This window comes from Musa acuminata, chromosome BXJ2-3 (genome assembly GCF_036884655.1).
Source record: "Musa acuminata AAA Group cultivar baxijiao chromosome BXJ2-3, Cavendish_Baxijiao_AAA, whole genome shotgun sequence".
In the NCBI taxonomy this organism is placed as follows: domain Eukaryota; kingdom Viridiplantae; phylum Streptophyta; class Magnoliopsida; order Zingiberales; family Musaceae; genus Musa; species Musa acuminata.
Window position 1 is genome coordinate 32,459,111 of NC_088340.1, and position 23,390 is coordinate 32,482,500.

Here is a 23,390-nt window from a genome sequence, read left to right on the forward strand (position 1 = left end):
TAAAATGTTAGATATAAATCTAATGCTTGTACACCTAAAAAAAAAATAATTATATGTATGTTTTAAAGAAGTAATAATGAGTATCTTGATGATTTCTATATTGCTTTTTGATGACGATGCATGACTTTTGTATGGAACGCTTGATGTTTTTTTGTGAGGAATTTGCCTTTGGTTTTTTATTTTAAACATGATGCATAGTTTTAACATAAGAACAAAAATTTGGGCATGTTAATATGAAGTCAATCACACAAATTGAAACTAAAGAAGTTTATATATCTTTAAGAATCATTCAACATAATGTTAAATGAATTTTTCAAATCTAAGAAAGTGATTTTGATGAATTTGATGTTTTTACGATTTAAATTTAAATTAGTTTTATCTGTATTATAATCTTGAATTCTTGGAATCACTTGAGATTTATTTTTATGAATCAAGATCCCTTACTCTTTATTCTCTTATGACTCTTGCATTTTTTTAAGAGAATACTTATCTACTTGAATCGAGATCTCTTCTTTATACTCGATTCTTCTTAGTATTTTCTTAAGAGGAGATTTTCTATATGAATCATGAAAATTCTTATGTATGAATCAAAATTATTTATTTGTTCTCCTACAATTCTTTTGTGATTTACTAAAGAGAATATCTTTTTTGGAATTCATGACTTAAGATTTTTGCATACTATTTGATCTCCTAAGATTTTTTTTAATTATTTAAGAGGAGATTTGTCAAAGTGAATCATAGTTTCTCTTAATTTCTCATAATTATAACTTAAGAATTCTTTTTATAAATCAAGATTGTTTGCTATGATTTTTTTTTCGCTATTTTACTTATCCAAATCAACCGTGATATGTCACTTGACCTTTTAAGGTTTATGACTTGAGTTTTATTATGTAAAATTTCTTGTATTCATGAAGTATATCTCATCACCAAGTTTTTCTTGATATCCTTCATGTGATGATATGAAATTATGTAATACTCATGATATTATGTTGATGCATACAAATGAGAAGTTATGATCATATATGATAGGATGTAGTGTAATTTGACAAATTGATACTATCATGATATGAAATATTTATGATTTGGAATAATGCATGCAATACCTATGATTTTATTATGATGATATGATGTATTATATATGATGCGAATCATGATTAAAATTTCTTTGACTTGAATTCAATGTTTATCTCAATTATGGTATATTGAAATAAGATTGATACTTTATTTTTGTCATGATGTGAAAATTGATATAAAGGAAAAAGAATTACAAAATTGTATTCTTCCCTTCTTTTTGAAAATAACAAAGGGGGAGCAAAACTTGCCAGATTACTCAACTCAAATAGAAGAAAAAAGTTGCTATCGCAAGAAAAACAAATATGCTAAACTTGCACATCTCTAAAAATTGCTCGCTTGCATGTTCAAAACTTGCTAGCTTGCATATTTAAAAAAATTATTGTTAGATTACATGATGATAAAACTTGAGATTATATTTATAATGCAATGATTTGAAACTTTCTAAATGCACTTCTTCTTTTTGTTGATGACAAAGGGTGATGTATTGAAATTTTAATTATGCATAATTTTATGTTGCTTGGACTCATGATTAAATTTCCTTTGACTTGAATTCAGCTTGAATTTAAGGTTCTATCAATATGACATATTAATAGGGGGAGTTAATGTTAACTCCATCATCAATTAGTTATCATCATCAAAAAGGGGAAGATTGTTGAATCTCGGATTTTGATGATGAAACCAATTGATAGTGTTTATGATTTGATCTGCGTTTTGAGTGACGCAGGAAGCTTCGATTAATGAGAGACAAAGTAGGAAGAATCATATTGGGCCGGAGAAAAACATGTCAAAAGATTGGACGTCGCACCGAAGGATCGGTCAATATATCGACAAAAGGCTTCAGTCCAAGAAGAGCGGATATTATACCAAGGAAATCAGAGTTGCGGAGGTAAACTAACTAATTAGGCAGTATGCCGCAAGAGAGGACGATGCGTCGAAGAATCGGACGAAGCATCGATGAACTAATGACATGCCGGATAATATTTGATTAGCTTAGTAATAATTGTCTAGATCAAAGTGGGTTTTAAGTGTGCAGGATTAACTACGATAGCGATCAAGGCATAAAGCAAAATGAAGTCCCGAAGTCAAGAACGAGATTTCGTTGGGAGTTCGAGAGTTTGTCGGAAGTCCGGACGTTCGTCAAAAGTTCTATCAGAATTAACCGAGCAGTCTAGGAGCTTGCCAAAGAAGCTCGTCGGAACTCGCCAAGAAGATGGTCATGAAGTCTAGGAGCTTTCCGGGAGTATGTTAGAACATTACCGAGAGATCGTCGGAAGTTCATCGGAAGATCGTTAGAAGCTCTCGGAAGAAACCTAGACTTACGGATTTATTTAACTTAGTAAATGTCTTAAAATTTATAGTTAGCACATAATTGGGTAGGAATTGGGCCAATTTAATTAGAGGTCAATTGGGCCCAACTTTGAGCTGTGTTGGGCCAAGTGCAAGGCCCAAACAGTGACCCAACAGGTGGCACTATCGTGGCACAGTCTCCAAGACTATGTCAAGCGATGGTACCGCCAGATTGGGTGGTGGTACCTCCCAATAGCAATGTTAGGTGGTGGTACCGCTAGTCTGGGCGGTGGTATCGCCCAAACATAGTCTTCCAAGCGGTGGTCCCACCTAGTGTCAGTACTGTAAGCGGTGGTACCGCCTAGCACAAGCGGTGATATCGTCAGGACCCGGGAAACCCAAGATGAGACTCTTTTAGGCTCCAAGTTTGAATCCACTTGAGGCTTATAAATACTCATCTCATCCTTGGTTAAAAAATACAAGAATTGATAGCAAAAATGTAGAAAAATACAATTGTAATCTTATGAGAACTCCTCTCAAAAGTTCTAAGTGTTAGTGTGGCTTAAAAAAGAAGTAAGTGGGGGTGTATAGGTTCTCTCCTGAGCCTGCAAAAGGAGAATAGAGTTGTAAAGAGGTAGTTGGTCTTCGCCTATTGAAGGAAGACTGATAGTATATGCCGGTGGCCTCAACGGAGGAGGAATCGGGAGTGGATGTAGATCACGATGATCAAACCATAATAAACTCGATTTGTATATCTGTTTTGCTATTTACTTTAACTACAAACTATCATACTTCTTCATTACTTTTGCTACACACTTTTACGAATATGTTTCAAGTTAATATCTTTCCAAAATCGATTTCAATGAATGAATATTTTCTGAAATCGAGGTTTTTATCCGCTGCACTAATTCAAACCCCCTCTTAGTGCCAACTCGTTCTTAACAGTTTGAACCTTTGACGTATCGCTTGATCCATCGACAAGTTGACTCCTGCAACTTTCGATCTTGGTGCAACGTCCGATTCTTCTGGCTCGATGCTCATTTTTTGATTCCGGCTTAACATATGATTCTTCTTACTTCAATCGTTTTATCTTTTCTGATCGAAGTTAGTCCTGCATCATTTTTCTCAAACAATATATTAGATCGTAAACTCATCAATTGATTTTATCGTCAAATCCAGGATTCAACATTGATATGATCTGTTACTATATGGATTCCAATATACGACGAGTGTAAAACATTTTCTTTAAGAAGATCATATTGGAAGTGACTTGGCTTCATATAACCTTGTTAGAGTATTCGATCTCCATTGTTATTGTTTTTATTATGATATTGGATAAAACTCTATCTATCAATATCGGGTATAATGTAGCGATTGTATTGTCATCCATCTCCTCCCACTTTTTGTCATTTGTGAAATCTTTGAATCTGTCTTTAATTACCGTTAGACAATTATCCTTTGTTAGAATTATCATTATCTTCATCTTTCATAGGGAAAAATTATTTCATTGAACTTTTTGATCTCAAACTTTATTACTATTATTTTACTTTTACTTGATTTGCATTCCTCCTTAAATTGACTCCCCCAATTTGTTCTGAATAATAATTATGTAACCTTTAATTTTTTTGAACCTTTGTCTCTGATATTATTATTTAAAAAGAAAAAACTAAAGCTAAAAACGATCGATAAATAGTATCAATCTAAAATAATAAAATCAAATATAAAAAATAATTAAAATAATAACACCAATATATAACATGATAAAATTCTCAATTGGTTGAGGGAAATATTCATGGCCAAACTAAAATGTATTCATCGTAAAAAAAAAGTAAATAAAAATTTCTCTCTGATACAAGAAGAAACATTATATCTTCTATCTTGTAATAGGAGAAATAGAAATATAAAAATTCACAGAAGGGATAAACCAAAGAGGAAAGTACAAAAATAATTTTCTCTCGTCACTTTTTGTTTTCTCTTTTTTTTTCTCTATATTCCTCCTGGATGGATGAATCCTTCCTTCTACATCTTATATGATAGAAATTAAGCGAAGAAGATAGAAAGATAGAAATTGTAGAAGAAACTATGAAATGTATAAGATATAATTGTCTAATGCATTTTGATAGTGAGTTCTTGACAGCCATTTATACACACTCAGTAGGGAGGTTATACACATTCAGCATGGAGGATTTTTCTCAACTGCTGAGAGATTTCCTCAACTGCCTTGAGGAAATCTTATCTGCTTCTCAACTGCTGAGAGATTTCCTCAACTGCCTTGAGGAAATCTTATCAGCTTATCATGCCCCCGCAAGATTGAGCTTCCATCAAGGATGCCGATCTTGGACCGATGAGATGAAAATAGTTTACGGGCGAGAGGCTTTGTGAGTGAGTCGGCTAGTTGATCTGCTGTATGTACATGAGAAACTCGGAGTTGATGTCTGGCAACTTGATCTCGCACAAAATGGAAGTCGATGGCTATGTGTTTCATGCGGGAATGGAACACTGGATTGGCACATAAATAAGTAGCTCCAATATTATCACAATATATTGTAGGAATAACCGTGGAGTTGACGTTGAGTTCCTTGAGCAAATTTGTGACCCAATTGAGTTCAGCAGCGGCGGTGGCGACGGCACGGTATTCAGCTTCAGTTGTAGATCGTGCAACCGTCTTTTGTTTTTTAGAACTCCAACTGATTGGAGTAGCTCCAAGGAAGACAATGTATCCGGGCGTAGATGTTCTATCATCAAAGTTCCCTGCCCAATCAGCATCAGCAAAGGCATGGAGATGGAGTGAAGTATTTTTGCGAAGAAAAATGCCATAATTAAGAGTCCCTTTAAGATACCGCAAAATTCGTTTGACCGCAGACCAATGCGTAGTAGATGGTCGATGCATGAATTGCGATAACTTATTGACGGCAAATGAAATATCTGGACGGGTGAGAGCCAAGTATTGTAAGGAGCCAAGGACTTGTCGATACTGAGTCGAATCTGTAGCAGGACTTCCATCACATAATTTAAGTGATTCACTGGTAGAGAGAGGAGTTGTAACCTCTTTCGCATCCTGCATGTTTGCCTTTGATAATAAATCTTGAATATACTTTCTTTGTGATAGGAAGAGACCTGAAGATGTAAATGTTGCTTCCACTCCCAGAAAGTAGCTTAAAGTTCCTAGATCTTTGAGGGAGAATCGATCGGCCAAGTGCTTTAGAAATGCCTGAGTCTTCAAAGGATCATTTCCTGTGACAATAATATCATCCACATATACTAAAAGATATATTATGCTTCCATTGTGCTGGCAAATGAATAACGAGGTATCAGACTTTGAATTCATGAAGCCAATTGAGGTCAAAAACGAGCCAAGCTCGTTATACCAAGCCCTTGGAGCTTGACGAAGTCCATAAATAGCTTTTTGAAGTTTGCAGACATGCCTCGGATATTGAGGATGAACGAAACCAGGAGGTTGTTGCATAAAGACATCTTCAGTAAGTGACCCCTGTAAAAAGGCATTGTTAACATCCAATTGTCGTATGTGCCAGCCCTTTGAGATAGCCAAACTCAGGATAAGACGGATTGTTGTGGGTTTAACAACGGGACTAAATGTCTCTGTGAAGTCGACACCAGGTCGTTGATGAAACCCTTTGGCGACTAGACGTGCTTTGTATCTGGCAACGGATCCGTCTGGGTTCCGCTTAATTCGAAAGACCCATTTACACCCGATGATATTTTGTGTGTGATGAAAGGGTACTAAGGTCCATGTAGAGTTATGGAGGAGAGCATCATATTCGTCACACATGGCTTTACGCCAGTGAGAAGATTTTTGAGCTTGAGTGATTGTAGTGGGTTCACTGGCCTCAGTGGAGGAATTTGTTATAGCATGTAAGTCAAGGACTTGACGTGGTTTGAAAATACCACTTTTGGAGCGTGTTGTCATTGGATGTCTAGGGGGGGTGGAAGTGGTAGATTGTGTTGGTGGTATAGCCGAGGGCGAGTCACTATCATGGACCGGGTCAACCGTCGGCACAACAATGTCACTAGATCTAGGAGAAGGTAAAGCCAGTGGCAATGTTGCCGAGGGTATGACTTCATTAATAGGGGAAACTTGTGAGGAAGGGAGTGGAGGAATAGAGGGAGTGAGAAGCTGTTGAACTGGAGTAATAGTAGTATGTGAATCTTGAGAGTAAGGACTGAACGGTGTCATTGGAGGTTCGTGTGATGAGATCGAAGGGATATTCCAGTGATGTATGTTTATCGAAGTAGTTTGCATGGTAGGATTATTTTGAAAAGGAAAGACAGACTCCTCAAATTTAACATGACGTGATATAAAGACCTTTTTAGTTTGGGGTTCATAGCATCGAAAAGCATTATGTTCAAGAGAGTAGCCTATAAAAGTGCAAGACTTAGATCGTGGTGTTAGCTTATGTGACGCATAAGGACGGAGCCATGGATAACATAAACAGCCAAAAACTCTGAGTTTATGAAGGTTTGGAAGTTTGTGGAATAATTTTTCAAATGATGACTGGTATTGTAAGACTGGAGTGAGCATACGATTAATGAGATAAACTGCAGTTTGAAAAGCTACTGACCAAAAAGATGGTGGCATGGATGCTTGATGTAGAAGGGAGAGACCAGTTTCAACGATATGCCGATGTTTGCGTTCGGCAGAACCAACCAATTGGGGAGTATGTGGGGGTGACTTGAGGTGTTGTATACCACAAGCAGAGAGACAGGATGTGAGGGCTTGATATTCGCCTCCACCATCAGAGTAAACTGTTTTAATGGAAGATTGAAAAAAATTCTCGACCAACTTTCGAAAGTTGGTAAATACAGTAGAAACATCAAACTTATGATGGAGAGGATATAACCATGTGTACTTAGTAAAATAATCTACAAAAATGACATAAAAACGAAACTTGTCAAAAGAAAGAATTGGGGCAGGGCCCCACACGTCGGTATAAATGATTTCAAATGGTTTAGAGCAAGAAATGGAGGTTGTCCCAAAAGGAAGTTTATGACTTTTATTGCAAAGACAAGCATCACAATGATTAATAGTGCTATTGATTTTCAAGGTAGGAAGAGAATAACGAGAAAGTAATTTTTATTGAATAAAAGGGGAGGGATGACCAAGACGACGATGCCATACATCAACTGGAGCTGCGATTGAGGAGTGAGCAGTAGGAAGGGTAATTTGTGAAGTGGATGGCCACTCATAAATGTTGTCTTTGTTCTGGCCCTGGACCAAGGATGCCCCCGTGCTCAAATCCTTGACAAGAAAAAAGTTAGGAAAGAATTCAATTGATGTATTATTTTGTTTACAGAATTGAGAAACGAAAATGAGGTTTCTTTTAATGTTAGGTGCACACAAAACATCATCGAGTGTAAAGGTTATGGTAAGTGAACTAAGCGTTGAGGAACCAGAATGAGTAATAGGAATTCTTTTACCGTCACCGATGATGATATCTTCATTTTTCGTCATAGTTGTTGTGGATGGACAAGTTTTGAAGATCAGAGGTGATGTGATGAGAGGCGCCCGAATCCACAATCCAATTAGGTTGAGTAGGAGTTGGAATAGCCATGAAATTCGCCTGAGGCCACTGTGATGGAGTAGGGAGTCTGGGACGAGACCGACAGACTTTCGCGGAGTGTCCAACTTTATCACATAGTTGACAAACAACTCGTTGGCGGCCTGTGAAGTCAGGTTGCGACGGCTGAGTATTATGAAAGTTACCACCTTGATATGGGTAAGGAGGGTTTGGTCTGGGCCCCATAAGGCTAGGAGGCAGCTTAGCCAAATCGTTGTTGACGTGATTATTGTACTGGTTGCTCTTCCTCTTAGATTTTTGATTGACCTGAGCTGTAATAGGTGGTCCGGGCAACTTATCATCACGCTTCAAGTACGTCTCATAGTCGATCAACTTATCATAAAGTTCTTCGAATGATATTGGTGAGTCACGTGCCCGAAGTGCTGCTGTCAGTTCTTTGTACTCGCCTCCTAAGCCATTGAGGGTATGGATTAGGACTTCTTCATCGCTGAGAGAATGACCTATCAAAGCTAAATCATCGATGATAACTTTGATATTTTGTAGATAATCAGCAATAGTACTTCCCTCTTGTTTCATTTTCATCAGATTGGAGAGAAGTCCGAGCATGCGAGTACGCGAGCGATTTGCCAAAGTTGTTTGTAATTTGCACCATGCTTCTGCAGCAGTCGTACATGAGGATATTAGCGGGGCAATGGATCCAGCAACGGAAGCTTGAATAGCTTGGAGGATGAGGCGATCTTGACGTAACCATAGTTGGTGGGCTGGATTTGGCACTGGATTGGGTTCGCTTGGGATGTTGATCATTTCAGGTGGACACTGGAGAGAGCCATCAATGTAACCTAAGAGATCATAGCCAAATAAAAGATTAGAAAGTTGTGCCCGCCAAGATGCGTAGTTGCCGCCTTTGGATAATTTGAAGGGAATGAGTGCTGCAGCATTGATGGTGATAAGACTTTGAGAAGTGCTCAGAGTCCCTGCAGAAATAGGGACAGGAATATCGGAAGAGGAAAATGAAGACATCCCAGATATTTTGTGACGGGTCAAGTGATCTTTATAGAAGATGTAAAGATATAGGAGGAAGGGAGGAGGAGAAAAGCAGATCGATGCGCTGCAGAGTAGGCAGCAGCTTGATGAACTGCAGAGAAAGCTGCAACGTGATGAACTGCAGTGATGGGCGAGCAATCTGTAGCAAGAAAGGCAGCGATGGCTGTGGCGGGAGGTAGATGATGAAGACGTCAGATGTAGAAGAGTAGCTGTATGCAATGCCGAAGAGGGCTGCTGCTTCTTCCAGAGGCACTGGTAGGCTGCAGCGATTCAGAGTGCAGGAGAGATTGTTGCAACGAGGTGGAAGAAATCTTTGCAGCTTGCAGCGATTTCTGCAGCGATGCTGGAGAAATCTGCAAGGTTGGAGATAGTTGCAGTAATGCAGTATTGGAGTTTGGTGGCCGGAAGAGCAGCGGAGTTTTCAGCGGAAGACTTCGGTTGGCAAGGGAGCAGCAGCCGGCGGTAGAAACAAAGGCCGTGACTGTGCTTCCTTTAGGATCTGATATTAGCAGCCGCAAGTGCTGCAGTAGGCTGCAGCGAATGGCTACGACTGAGGGGCGGAGGCGTCGCCACGAGAGGGATGGTTGGACTCCGGAGAAAAGGGCTTGGCAAACTGCTCTGATACCATGATAGAAATTAAGCGAAGAAGATAGAAAGATAGAAATTGTAGAAGAAACTATGAAATGTATAAGATATAATTGCCTAATGCATTTTGATAGTGAGTTCTTGACAGCCATTTATACACACTCAGTAGGGAGGTTATACACATTCAGCATGGAGGATTTTTCTCAACTGCTGAGAGATTTCCTCAACTGCCTTGAGGAAATCTTATCTGCTTCTCAACTGCTGAGAGATTTCCTCAACTGCCTTGAGGAAATCTTATCTGCTTATCAATATAGGCATAAGGGGAGCTCGTAGATCTTTTCCACATCGCACCTTGCATGGGAGGTTGCAACCATGCACCTCATTCCACGAAAATGGTTGCAATCGCTTGCAACCCTTTTTCTTTATTTTATCTTATTATTTCACATGGAGCACATTAAAAATTTTACTCATTTGATTTTTATGAAAGATCAATCGTCAAAGACCTCTTAATTATACCTGACGACATTTTATGCATATAGATCCATATCAAATTGAATTGATACAAACAATACTTACTATTATCGTGCTTATGAAACGTAAAATGTATAAAAGAAAGGGCTCTCTGTTGAGACGATGTATACAAATAATCTCACATCGGTTAGCAATGGCTCTCTGTTGAAATGGGAGCGGTATAAAAGAAAGGGCGCTGCAAATGATAAACTCATACCTTTCTCGACCTTTTGGCTAAGATCAAGTATAGTATCTGTTCTTATCAGTTTAATATCTGATAGGGCCTGGCACGCCCCGACCAAGTTAAATGTTCAAACATTTCAGCCTTAGCTGTGGTTGATGGAAATCTGATACGAGAATTAAAATTGAGTAGGAATATATATATATAGGATATGAGTGGATGACCTTCGTGGGAAAAGGACGAAAGAGAGGATGTGAAAGAGGTGAGTAGGGAAACAGCTTTGGGTTGTGATTCAAAAGACACACTACATAAACGGAACACGATATTGAATGCTCGTCATGAAATCTCAATCCTATTTGCCAATAAAATGTACGGTGTTCATCGTTTCCTCATCCAATATTGTAAATGAAAGAAAATGAATATACTTGATTCGGAAAAAGAAGAACTGGTGGCATTTGTATCGACGTATCAGGCTGTCAATTAGCTCTCATTCCTCTGCCAATTAGGTTTGGTGTTTTGGTAAAGCCTGCAATAAAAGCTTCAAGACCACAAGTCATTAGATTAATCCTCCTCGATTGTATCAAATCATCTTTGTACGACTTCTCATACCAAGTGAAGAAAAGCCATTCACGAATGAAAAGTATCTTCTCCAAATTTTTGTTTTAGGAGAGTCAAAGGCATGCATAAGCCTAAGACTTCAAGCATTAAGCTCAATAATTGTGTACAAATTCAAGCTGCTATGTCAATTAACGGGGCTAATAGTTTCAAGTGATGAGGACTTTTTTTTTTTATTTGTCTTGTTGGGACCTGTCACCAACATATCATTAATATACATTAGCAAGATAATAAAATTTTCATCATCAAACATCTTCTAATAGGCAAGTTTATACTGAATCTATTATCTCCAACATTAATGATAAAGGAAACAATTTTTTTTGCTATTACCTTTGGCATTTGTTTTAAGCCATATAAAGATTTGTTCAACCTGCAAACCAAGTACTATTTTTTTTGTCCAGCAAGACTCTCTTGTTGGAGCTTATAAATCTCTTTTTCAAATTCACTATGAAAAAATATAGTTTTCATATCTAATTGATCTAGATGTAAATCAAAGTTAAAACTATTTGAGCTATCAAAAGTCAATAATAATAAAAATTATATCATTAAAATCAGAACATTCTTTCTGACTCGAAAGAGCTTCTAGGAATCATACACTTGTTCATACATTGATATTAGCTGAAAAGATAGATAAGCTACTTGATATTCTTTCACAACTAATCGTGCATTATATACTCTACTTAATTATTGCTAGCTCTTTTGATCTTGTAGGCTCATCTATTTATAACAAATTTTCTTCTTGTGGTAGTGGTACAAATTCTCATATTATATTTTTATATAGAGCTTCAATTTTTTTCTATATCACTATCATTTACTAAGACGCATCTGGACTATATGTAGTCTCTTAGAAAGTTAATGACTCTCCATCCTCTATTAGAAAATAATATGCAGTATTGCTCTCCCAAATATACTTCTTATGTCAAGTCAATGTTACCCTTTTACAAGTTGATCGTCACACATCTTCGGCCTTAATTTGGACTTGTATTTATTCATCATGCTCTTATGTTATCTTAGAAGAATCCTTTTTCACCTTAACTTCAATTGTTTCTTAACTTTTTATCCATGTGATGTCACTTGTATCATTTTGTAGACCTTCAACAAAGATAACATCTCCTACAATAATATCCTTTCACTCCATCAGTATAGCTTAAGAATATATATTTTTTGAACTTGGGATCAAGCTTTAGTTTTCTTAGAAAGAGTTGTATTCATCCACTTTACCATACATTCTATTGAGGACTGTATGTCACTATATGCTGCCTCTCAATTTTCCTGAGAAAGCATCAAACCCCTTGCTCATATATTATGCTCCATTATCTATCCACAAACACTTGATCTCTTTCCCTGATTTAAGTTATATTCTTGCTTTAAACAACAAACAAATTGAAAATACATCAGCCTTCTTCTTGATTGAATACACTCAATATCTCCTATAATAATCAGTAATAAATGAAACAAAATGATTTGCTCCTCCGCTAATGACTCAAATTTCAAAATGAATCAAGGTAAGTATGCATTTACTTCTTGTAGTAGATCTGACACATTTTAATCTATGTTGCTTACTTGTAACATAATGCTCACAAAAAGGTATAATTATTAATTTGAGTCTGGTAATAAAGATTTCATTGGAGAGAATCTTCATATCTCATTCTAATATGTGTCCCAATCCCCGATGTCATAATATAGTAGATTCTTTTCTAGAGTCGGATGATATAACGGATGCATCTACCTCATATATGTTTCTCCCAAAAGCATGTATAGATTTGTTAGAATCTTCTCTACCTTTATAACGATGAATGCTCGTTTTATAATATTTCAAATTCTATTTTTAATATCGATTATGCAACAAAGTTTATCCAATTATCCAATTAATAGTAGATTTTTTTAAGCCTTTGACACCATATCAATATAAATCTTTATCTCCATAGCAGCAATGTTGACAATCTCTAAGATATGATCATTATCTAGAGAAATAGATCCTCCTGAGATAGGTTGATACTGATAGATTTATTCTAGTCATATGCTAAGATGTTGAATCTACTAGCCAAACATCCACAAGCTCCTTTTTTTTTCCTTTGGAAATTATTATTGTCTTTGGAATAATTCACCTTCGCTTGATGCATTGAAGGTGAAACTGTAAGAATCTTCTAGCATAGTTTCTTTCTTTTTATCTATATTCTTCTTATTCTTCCAATATTCCTCTATGTGCCTCATCTTGTCATAATTTTAGCACTTGATATAATTTTTTTTTTCTAGACTTTGATCTACTCCATTTAATGCTCCTAGTCGAGCCATGCTCTATTGATCTTTCTGTTATTGTAGATAATGTCTCAATTTACTATAATGTTACTAATCTATCTTCCTTATTTTTATGCCTATTGTCCTCTTTTAGATTTATGATTGCAATAATATTAAAGACTAATTGGTTTTGTTGTTGATCAGGTTGATAATGAGTTGATCATATGAATCAAGTAGACTTTAAAGATAAAGCTCGGCATGTTTTGTCTTTTCAATATCATGCTCCATCGTAGAAAGTTGGGAGAATAAATTATTAAGAGTGTTGATATGATCCATTACGATGTGGATTCTAATATACGACAAGTGCAAAACATTTTCGTTAAGATCATATTGTAAGTGACTTGGCTTCATATAACATTATCAAGTATTCCAAATCTCTTTTGTTATTATCTTTATTGTGATATCGGATAAAACTTCATCTATAGATATAAGGTACATCATGGCAATTGCATTGTCATCCATCTCCTTCCACTTTTTGCCATTTGCGAAATTTTTGAATCTGTCTTTAATTAATGTCAAGCAATTATCCTTCCTTAGAATTACCCTTATCTTCATCTTTTGTAAGGAGAAATTATTTTTGTTGAACTTTTTGATCTCAAACTTTATTACTATTATTTTACTTGATTTGCATTCCTCCTTGAACTGACTCCCCCAATTTATCATAAATAATAATTTTACAACTTTTAATTTTTTTGAACCTTTGTCTATGGTACCATTATTGAAAAAAGAAAAACTAAAACTAAAAATGAATATGGGTAAATAGTATCAATCTAAAATAATAAAATCGAATATCAAAATCAACTAAAATAATAACACCAATTAACATGATAAAATTCTCAATTGGTTGTAGGAAACGTTCATGAAAAAACTAGAAGATATTCATAGTAAAAAGATTGAAGTACAAACTTCTCTCTAATACAAGAAAAGAAACATTATATCTTCTATTTTGTAATAGGAGAAATAGAAAAAGAAAAATTCATAAAACGGATAAACCAAAGAGGAAAGCACAAAAATAATTTTCTTCTCACTTTTTTTTTCTCTTTCTTTTTTTCTCTATATTTCTCTTTGCACTGGATGGATGAATCCTTCCTTTTGCATCTTGATGTCTTGTATAGGCATAAGGGGAAATCGTAGATCTCTCCATATCGCACCTTGTATAGGAGGTTGCAATGATGCACCATATTCCACGCAAATGGCTGCAACCCATCTTGTTTCTTTATTTTATCTTATTGCTTCACATGGAGCATATTCAAAACTTCACTTATCTTGATTTTTGTGTAAAATCGATCGTCTAAAACCTCTCGACTATACCTAAAAATATTTTATGCATAGAGATCCATATCAAATTGAATTGATAAAAATAATACTTATCATTATCATGCTTATGAAACATCAAATGTATAAAAGAAGGGGCTCTCAGATGACATATACAAATAATCCCACATCGATTAGCAATGGTTCTCTGTTGAGATGGGAGTGGTATAAAAGAAGGGCTGCTGCTAATAGCAAACTCATACCTTTCTCGGCCTTTTGGCTAAGATCAAGTGTAGTATCTGTTCTTATCAGTTTAATATCTGATACGTGGGTCATCAACCCACTATGATATTAAATTAATTTGTTGTGGGGGAGGGTTCATCGTAGTGGCTTGCCACTGGGACCCTCATGTGTTGCCTATGCGTTGCACTGTTGCACGGGCTTGGCGCACCTCGATCAAGTCAAATGGTCAAACATTTCAGCCATAGTTGTGATTGATGAAAATCTGATAGGAGAATTAAAAAAATCCAATTATATTATATTTATAATCTGATAGGAGAATTAAAAAATCATCTATTTCAGCCACATTTGTTATATATATGTATATGTATGTATATATGTATATGTATGTATACATATATATGTATATATGTATGTATACATACATATATATATATATGTATATGTATGTATACATACATATACATATATACATATATATGTATACATACATATATGCATATATATGTATACATACATATATGCATATATATGTATACATACATATATATATATATATGCATACATACATATATATACATACATACATATATATATATACATATATATATATATATGTATACATATATGTATATATATATATATGTATACATATATATATACATATATGTATATATTTATATATATATGTATATTGTATTGGAAACAACACTCATCAATTACGTTAAATGATTAAGATGAAGTGAAAAAAACGCCCCAAACGTGATGTTCGTGAAAGTCCTTGTAGAGTTTTTAGATTAATGATTTAGTCTACATACGAATACAATGTCTCCTTTTGAGATTAAGAAAAAATGATCAGAAAAAGAAGAAAGATCAAGAGATTAATTAAACTGTGATTGATTATATATATAAATATAATTGGATGATTTTTTTAAATTCTCCTATCAGATTTCCATCAATAACATCTATAGTTGAAATGTTTGACCATTTGACTTGATCGAGGTGCGCTAGGCCCGTGCAGTAGTGCAACGCATAGGCAACACTTGAGTGTTTCAATGGCAAGCCACTGTGGTGAACCCTCCCCCACAAGAAATTAATTTAATATCATAGTGGATCGATGACCCACGTATCAGATATTAAACTGATAAGAACAGATACTACACTTGATCTTAGCCAAAAGGCCGAGAAAGGTATGAGTTTGCTATTAGCAATGGCCCTTATTTTATACTGCTCCCATCTCAACAGAGAGCCATTACTAATCGATGTGGGATTATTTGTATACATTGTCTCAATGGAGAGCCCCTTCTTTTATACATTTAACGTTTCATAAGCATGATAATGATAAGTATTATTTGTATCAATTCAATTTGATACGGATCTCTATGCATAAAATATTTTTTGGTATAATCGAGAGGTCTTAGACGATCGATCTTACACAAAAATCAAGATGAGTGAAGTTTCAAATATGCTCCATGTGAAGTAATAAGATAAAATAAAGAAACAGGATGAGTTGCAGCTATTTGCGTGGAATGAGGTGCATCGTTGCAACCTCCCATGCAATGTGCGATATGGAGGAGAGATCTACGATCTCCCCTTATGCCTATATAAGACATCAAGATGTAGAAGGAAGGATTCATCCATCCAGTGCAAAGTGAAATATAGAGAAAGAAAGAAAGAGAAAAAAAAAGTGAGAAGAGAGAATTATTTTTGTGCTTTCCTCTTTGGTTTATCCATTTTATGAATTTTTCTTTTTCTATTTCTCAATTACAAAATAAAAGATATAATGTTTCTTTTCTTAAATTAGAGAGAAGTTTGTACTTCCATCTTTTTACTATGAATACCTTTAGTTTTTTCGTGAATGTTTCCTATAACTAATTGAGGATTTTATCATGTTAATTGGTGTTATTATTTTAGTTGATTTTGATATTCGGTTTTATTATTTTAGATTGATACTATTTACCTATATTCATTTTTAGTTTTAGTTTTAGTTTTTCTTTTTTCAATAATGGTATCATAATAGATAAAGGTTTAGAAAAATTAAAGGTTGCAAAGTTATTATTTATGATAAATTGGGCGAGTTAGTTCAAGGAGGAATGTAAATCAAGTAAAATATTAGTAATAAAGTTTGAGATCAAAAAGTTCAACAAAAATAATTTCTCCCTAAAAAAATGAAGATAATGGTAATTCTAAGGAAGGATAATTATTTGACAGTAATTAAAGACATATTCAAAAATTTCACAAATGACAAAAAGTGGAAGGAGATGGATGACAATGCAATTGCCATGTTATACCTTATATCTATAGATGGAGTTTTATCCAATATCACAATAAAGATAATAACAAAAGAGATATGGAATACTCTGATAATGTTATATGAAGCTAAGTCACTTACAATATGATCTTAAAGAAAATGTTTTGCACTTGTCGTATATTATAATCCACATCATGATGGATCATATCCATACTCTTAATAATTTATTCTCCCAACGGAGCACCCATAGGTGTCGCCCGTGCAGTTGCCTACCTGTGGCCCGCAGGCTGTCGGTCGTCGGTCACTGTAGATGGCCAAGGCTGTAAGCAGCCTTTGGCCATTCTGCGAGCACAGTAAGGGTAGCAACAATTGCTGCCTTTTCTCGCCTTTTGTGTCAACAATTTTGATAATAAAATTCTTCTTAAAACATAACACACGTAATTTAAAATTAATCTTTCGCATAAAAACTGGCTTTGATACCACTATTAGGAAATCTAGGAGTGACATCACATGCATAGCAGAAGAACAAAAAATAAAAATCCTCAAAATTTTCAAAAAGGTATTAATAGTCATGTGAAGATTGGTGCATAAAAACCCGTAAAACTTAAATTCACGTGTAAGATAGTGTTATATATAGGGAGATTGTATATATCTGAATTTCTACATATCTATATGATTGGATAAAGGAATTCAAGTGTCCTCATACTATATAATGGAATATAATCCTTTGGACTTATCTATCTTCAGTTACCGTATATCTATAGTCTCTCATCCATCTAATATTCCAAAGACCGTATATTGAGCATGGTGCTGTCAGGCCGATACGGTTTCTCCTTGAGTCTCACTCTAATCGAATTCTCTTATAGAACTCTTTCTCTCTCATTCTAAATGACATTAGCCAAGGATTTGTCTAAGCAAGAATACACATGATATTCCTCTCATGATACCGAGAGCGGATGATCCTCTATCGACATTTAATAGCCCTCGTAAGGTTGATTGCCACTCCCAATGACCGGTTATATTAGATCTAGAACTTCCAAATCTATAAGTCTAGTATCAAAGAGTAGATTACTTATATAAGACATCTTTGATATCTTAAGTCTAAGGACAAGGTACACTACTAGGATGACAGAATCATTGTTTGACAATAAGGTATCATCAACCATCCAATATTCTGTAAGTAGGTCAATCAGTGAACTCATTCTCCATTGAGCACCTACATTGTATCCCTGGTGTCCCTACACGAGCAATTATGAGACCAGCCGCCTCCATCATATGTACGGGTATATAATATACCAGTTTGTTCGGTTATTTTGATGTCCCTCTTGAGTAACCTATGACTAGGATTATTTAGAGTCTGTGTTTAATGATGAATCAATCTCATTATCATGATCTCGTCACAATCCGATTCTTATTGCACAGATTCATAGACATCACAATATATACAACAAGTAATATAAAGTGTGAGAATACTATAATAATAATAAATAAAAAGACTGTGTATTATGTCACATATGTTATCACTCATGTGATTAACTTATAAAGTATCTATGACTAGCAGAATGAGCCTTCCACTTTAACAATTATAAGACAGTAAATTTAAGTTGGCCCCTAATTGAGTTAGTAGGGTTACACCCAAATTTAACTCAAATTAAGACCTAACTTCGATAATAAGGACTTAAACAATTATAAGACAGTAAATTTAAGTTGTTTGGCTTGTCATTTATTCATCCAAACTCCCGACTAACTTTCAGTGCATCGTCCAAACCTTCGACGTATCGCTTGATCCATTAGCAAGTTGACTCCTGCAACTTTCGAACTTGGCGCAACATCCGATTCTTCCGGCTCGATGCTCATTTTCTAACTTCGACCCAATGTCTGATTTTTCTTGCTTCAATCATTTTATCTTTTCTGATCGAAGTTAGTCTTGCATTGCTTTTCTCAAATAGCACATTATATCGTAAACTCATCAATTAATTTCATCATTAAAATCCGAGATTCAACATCAATATGATTCGTTACGATATAGATTCCAATATACAATGAGTGTAAAACATTTTCCTAAAGAAGATCATGTTGTAAGTGACTTTGGCTTCATATAACCTTGTGAGAGTATTCCAGATCTCCTTTGTTATTGTCTTGATTGTGATACCAGATAAAACTTCACCTATTGATATCGGGTATAATATAGCAATTGTGTTGTCATCCATCTCCTTTCACTTTTTATCATTTGTGAAATCTTTAAATCCATCTTTAATTACCATCAAACAATTATCGTTTGTTAGAATTGCTCTTATCTTCATCTTAAGGAGAAATTACTTTCATTGAAATTTTCGATCTAAAACTTTATTACTATTATTTTACTTTTACTTGATTTGCATTCTTGCTTGAATTGACTCTCCCAATTTATCATAACTCTATAATCTTTAATTTTTTTGAACCTTTGTCTCTTATATTCTTATTTAAAAAAAGAAAAACTAAAAGTAAAAGCGGATGTGAGTAAATAGTATCAATCTAGAGTAATAAAATCGAATATAAAAAATAATTAAAATAATAACACCAATATATAACACGATAAAATTCTCAATTGGTTGAGGAAAATATTCACGGCCAAACTAGAATGTATTCATCGTAAAAAAAAAATGTAAGTAAAAATTTCACTCTAATACAAGAAGAAACATTATATCTTCTATCTTGTCATAGGAGAAATAGAAAAATAAAAATTCACAAAAGGGATAAACCAAAGAGGAAAGAATAAAAATAATTCTCACTTGTCACTTTTTGTTTTCTCATTCTTTTTTCTTTTTCTTTTTCTTTATATTCCTCTTTGCACTGGATGGATGAATCCTTCGTTCTACATCTGGACATCTTAAATAGGCATAAGGGGAGATCGTAGATCTTTCCTCCACATCGCACCTTGCATGGGAGGTTGCAACCATGCACCTCATTCCATGTAAATGGCTGCAATTGCTTGCAATCCTTTTTCTTTATTTTATCTTATTATTTCACATGGAGCATATTAGAAATTTTACTCATCTTGATTTTTATGAAAGATCGATCATCTAAACCTCTCGACATTTTATGCATATAGATCCGTATCAAATTGAATTGATGCAAACAATACTTACTATTATCGTGCTTATGAAACGTCAAATGTATAAAAGAAAGGGCTTTTCGTTGACACAATGTATATAAATAATCTCACATCGGTTAGCAATGGCTCTCTGTTGAGATGTGAGTGGTATAAAAGAAGGGGCACTGCAAGTGGCAAACTCATACCTTTCTTGGCCTTTTGGTTAAGATCAAGTATAATATCTGTTTTTATCAATTTAATATATGATACATGAGTCATCGACCCACTATGATATTAAATTAATTTTTTGTAGGGGAGGGTTCACCGTAGTGGCTTACTACTGGGACCCTCACGCGTCGCCCATGACAAGTTATTATATTAATCCACCTCGATTGTATCAAATCATGTTTATACGACTTCTCATACCAAGAGAAGAAAAGCCATTCATGAATGAAAAGTATCTTCTCCAAATTTTTGTTTTAGGAGAGTCAAAGGCATGCATAAGCCTAAGACTTCAAGCATTAAGCTCAATAATTGTGTACAAATTCAAGTTGCTATGTCAATTAATGGGGTTAATGGTTTCAAGTGATGAGGACTTTTTTTTTTATTTGTCTTGTTGGGACCTGTCACCAACATATCGTTAATATACATCAGCAAGATAATAAAATTATCATAATCAAACATCTTCTAATAGGCAAGTTTATACTGAATCTATTATCTCCAAGATTAATGATAAAGGAATCCATTTTTTTTGCTATTACCATTGGCATTTGCTTTAAACCATATAGAGATTTGTTCAACCTGCAAACCAAGTACTATTTTTTTTTTTTTCAGCAAGACCCTCTTGTTGGAGCTTATAAATCTCTTTTTTAAATTCACTATGAAGAAATATAGTTTTCATATCTAATTTTTTTTTTAAATTCACTATGAAGAAATACAGTTTTCATATCTAATTGCTCTAGATGTAAATCAAAGTTAAAACTATTCGAGCTATCAAAAGTCAATAATAATAAAAAATATATCATTAAAATCAGAACATTCTTTTTTACTCGAAAGCTTCTAGGAATCATACACTTGTTCATGCATTGATATTAGTTGAAAAGATAGATAGGCTACTTGATATCCGTCCATCACTAATCGTGCATGATATGCTCTACTTAATTATTGCTATCTCTCTTGATCTTATAGACTCATCTATTTATAACAACTTTTCTTCTTATGATAGTGGTACAAATTCTCATATTATATTTTTATATAGAGCTTCGTTTTTTTTTATGTCACTATCATTCACTAAGACACATCTGGACTATATGTAGTCTCTTAAAAAGTTAATAACTCTCCATCCTCTATTAGAAAATAATATACAGTATTGCTCTCCCAAATATATTTCTTATGTCAAGTCAATGGTACCCTTTTACAAGTTGACCATCACACTTCTTCCACCTTAATTTGGACTTATATTTATTCATCATGCTCTTATGTTACCTTAGAAGAATCCTTTTTCACCTAAACTTCAATTGTTTCTTAACTTTTTATCCATGTGCTATCACTTGTATCATTTTGTAGATCTTCGACCAAGATAACATCTCCTATAATAATATCCTTTCACTCCATCAGTATAGCTTAAGAATATATATTTTTTGTACTTGGGATCAAACTTTAGTTTTCTTCGAAAGAGTTGTATTCATCCACTTTACCATACATTCTATTGAGGACTGTATGGCACTATATGCTGCCTCTCAATTTTCTTGAGAAAGCATCAAACCCCTTGCTCATATATTATGCTCCATTATCTATCCACAAACACTTGATCTCTTTCCCTGATTTAAGTTATATTCTTGCTTTAAACAACTAAAAAATTAAAAATACATTAGCCTTCTTGTTGATTGAATACACTCAATATCTCCTATAATAATCAGTAATAAATGAAACAAAATGATTTGCTCCTCCGCTAATGACTCTCAAATTTTAAAATGAATCAAGGTAAGTATGCATTTACTTCTTGTAGTAGATCTCACACATTTTAATCTATGTTGCTTACTTGTAACATAATACTCACAAAAAGGTATAATTATTAATTTGAGTCCGATAATAAAGATTTCATTGGAGAGAATCTTCGTATCTCATTCTAGTATGTGTCCCAATCCTCGATGTCATAATATAGTAAATTCTTTTCTAGAATCGGATGATACAACGGATGCATTTACCTCATATATGTTTCTCCCAAAAGCATATATAGATTTGTTAGAATCTTCTCTACCTTTATAACGATGAATGCTCTTTTTATAATATTTCAAGTTTTATTTTTCATATCGATTATGCAACTAAGTTTATCCAACTATCCAATTGATAGTAGATTTTTTTAAGTCTTTGACATATCATACCACCTGAATGGTGCGAACTATATCAACATAAATCTTTATCTCTATAGTACCAATGTTGACAATCTCTAAGGTATGATCATTATCTAGAGAAATAGATCCTCCTGAGATAGGTTGGTACTGATAGAATTATTCTAATCATATGCTAAAATGTTGAATCTACTAGCCAAACATCCACAAGCTCCCTTTTTTTGGAAATTATTATTGTATTACTTTGGAATAATTCACCTTTGCTTGAGGCATTGAAGGTGAAACTCTAAGAATCTTCTAGCTTAGTCTCTTTCTTTGTATCTATATTCTTCTTATTCTTCCAACATTCCTCGATATGCCTCATCTTGTCATAATTTTAGCACTTGATATATTTTTTTCTTCTAAACTTTGATCTACTCTATCTAATGCTTCTAGTCGAGCCATGCTCTATTGATCTTTCTCTTATTGTAGATAATGTCTCAACTTACTATAATGTTACTAATCTATCTTCCTTCTTTTTACTATAACGTTACTAATCTATCTTCCTTATTTTTATGCCTATTGTCCTCTTTTAGATTTATGATTGCAATAATATTAAAGACTAAACTGATTTTGTTGTTGGTCAAGTTGATAATGAGTTGATCATATGAATCAAGTAGACTTTAAAGATAAAGGTCGGCATGTTTTGTCTTTTCAATATCATGCTCCATTGTAGAAAGTCGGGAGAATAAATTATTAAGAGTGTTGATATGATCCATTCCGATGTGGATTCTAATATATGACAAGTGTAAAACATTTTCTTTAAGATCATATTGTAAGTGACTTAGCTTCATATAACATTATCAGAGTATTCCAGATCTCTTTTGTTATTATCTTTATTGTGATATCGGATAAAACTTCATCTATAGATATAAGGTACAACATGACAATCGCATTGTCATCCATCTCCTTCCACTTTTTGCCATTTACGAAATTTTTGAATCTGTCTTTAATTACTGTCCTTCTTTAGAATTACCCTTATCTTCATCTTTTGTAGGGAGAAATTATTTTTGTTGAACTTTTTGATATCAAACTTTATTACTATTATTTT

General features: G+C 34.2%; 2 non-coding genes and 2 pseudogenes across 2 annotated transcripts; 3 read left to right on the top strand and 1 right to left on the bottom strand.

The window, feature by feature from the left end:
- The first annotated feature begins 10,250 nt into the window (after positions 1-10,250).
- On the top strand, positions 10,251-10,358 carry LOC135608653 (U2 spliceosomal RNA; annotated as a pseudogene).
- A 4,286-nt stretch (positions 10,359-14,644) lies between these two features.
- LOC135608638 (U2 spliceosomal RNA) lies at positions 14,645-14,841 on the top strand. The gene has a single exon (XR_010485612.1). It is a non-coding gene; the product is annotated as a U2 spliceosomal RNA (small nuclear RNA).
- A 781-nt stretch (positions 14,842-15,622) lies between these two features.
- On the bottom strand, positions 15,623-15,819 carry LOC135608640 (U2 spliceosomal RNA). Its single transcript, XR_010485614.1, has one exon. It is a non-coding gene; the product is annotated as a U2 spliceosomal RNA (small nuclear RNA).
- A 4,332-nt stretch (positions 15,820-20,151) lies between these two features.
- LOC135608652 (U2 spliceosomal RNA) lies at positions 20,152-20,316 on the top strand (annotated as a pseudogene).
- The last annotated feature ends 3,074 nt before the right edge of the window (positions 20,317-23,390 follow it).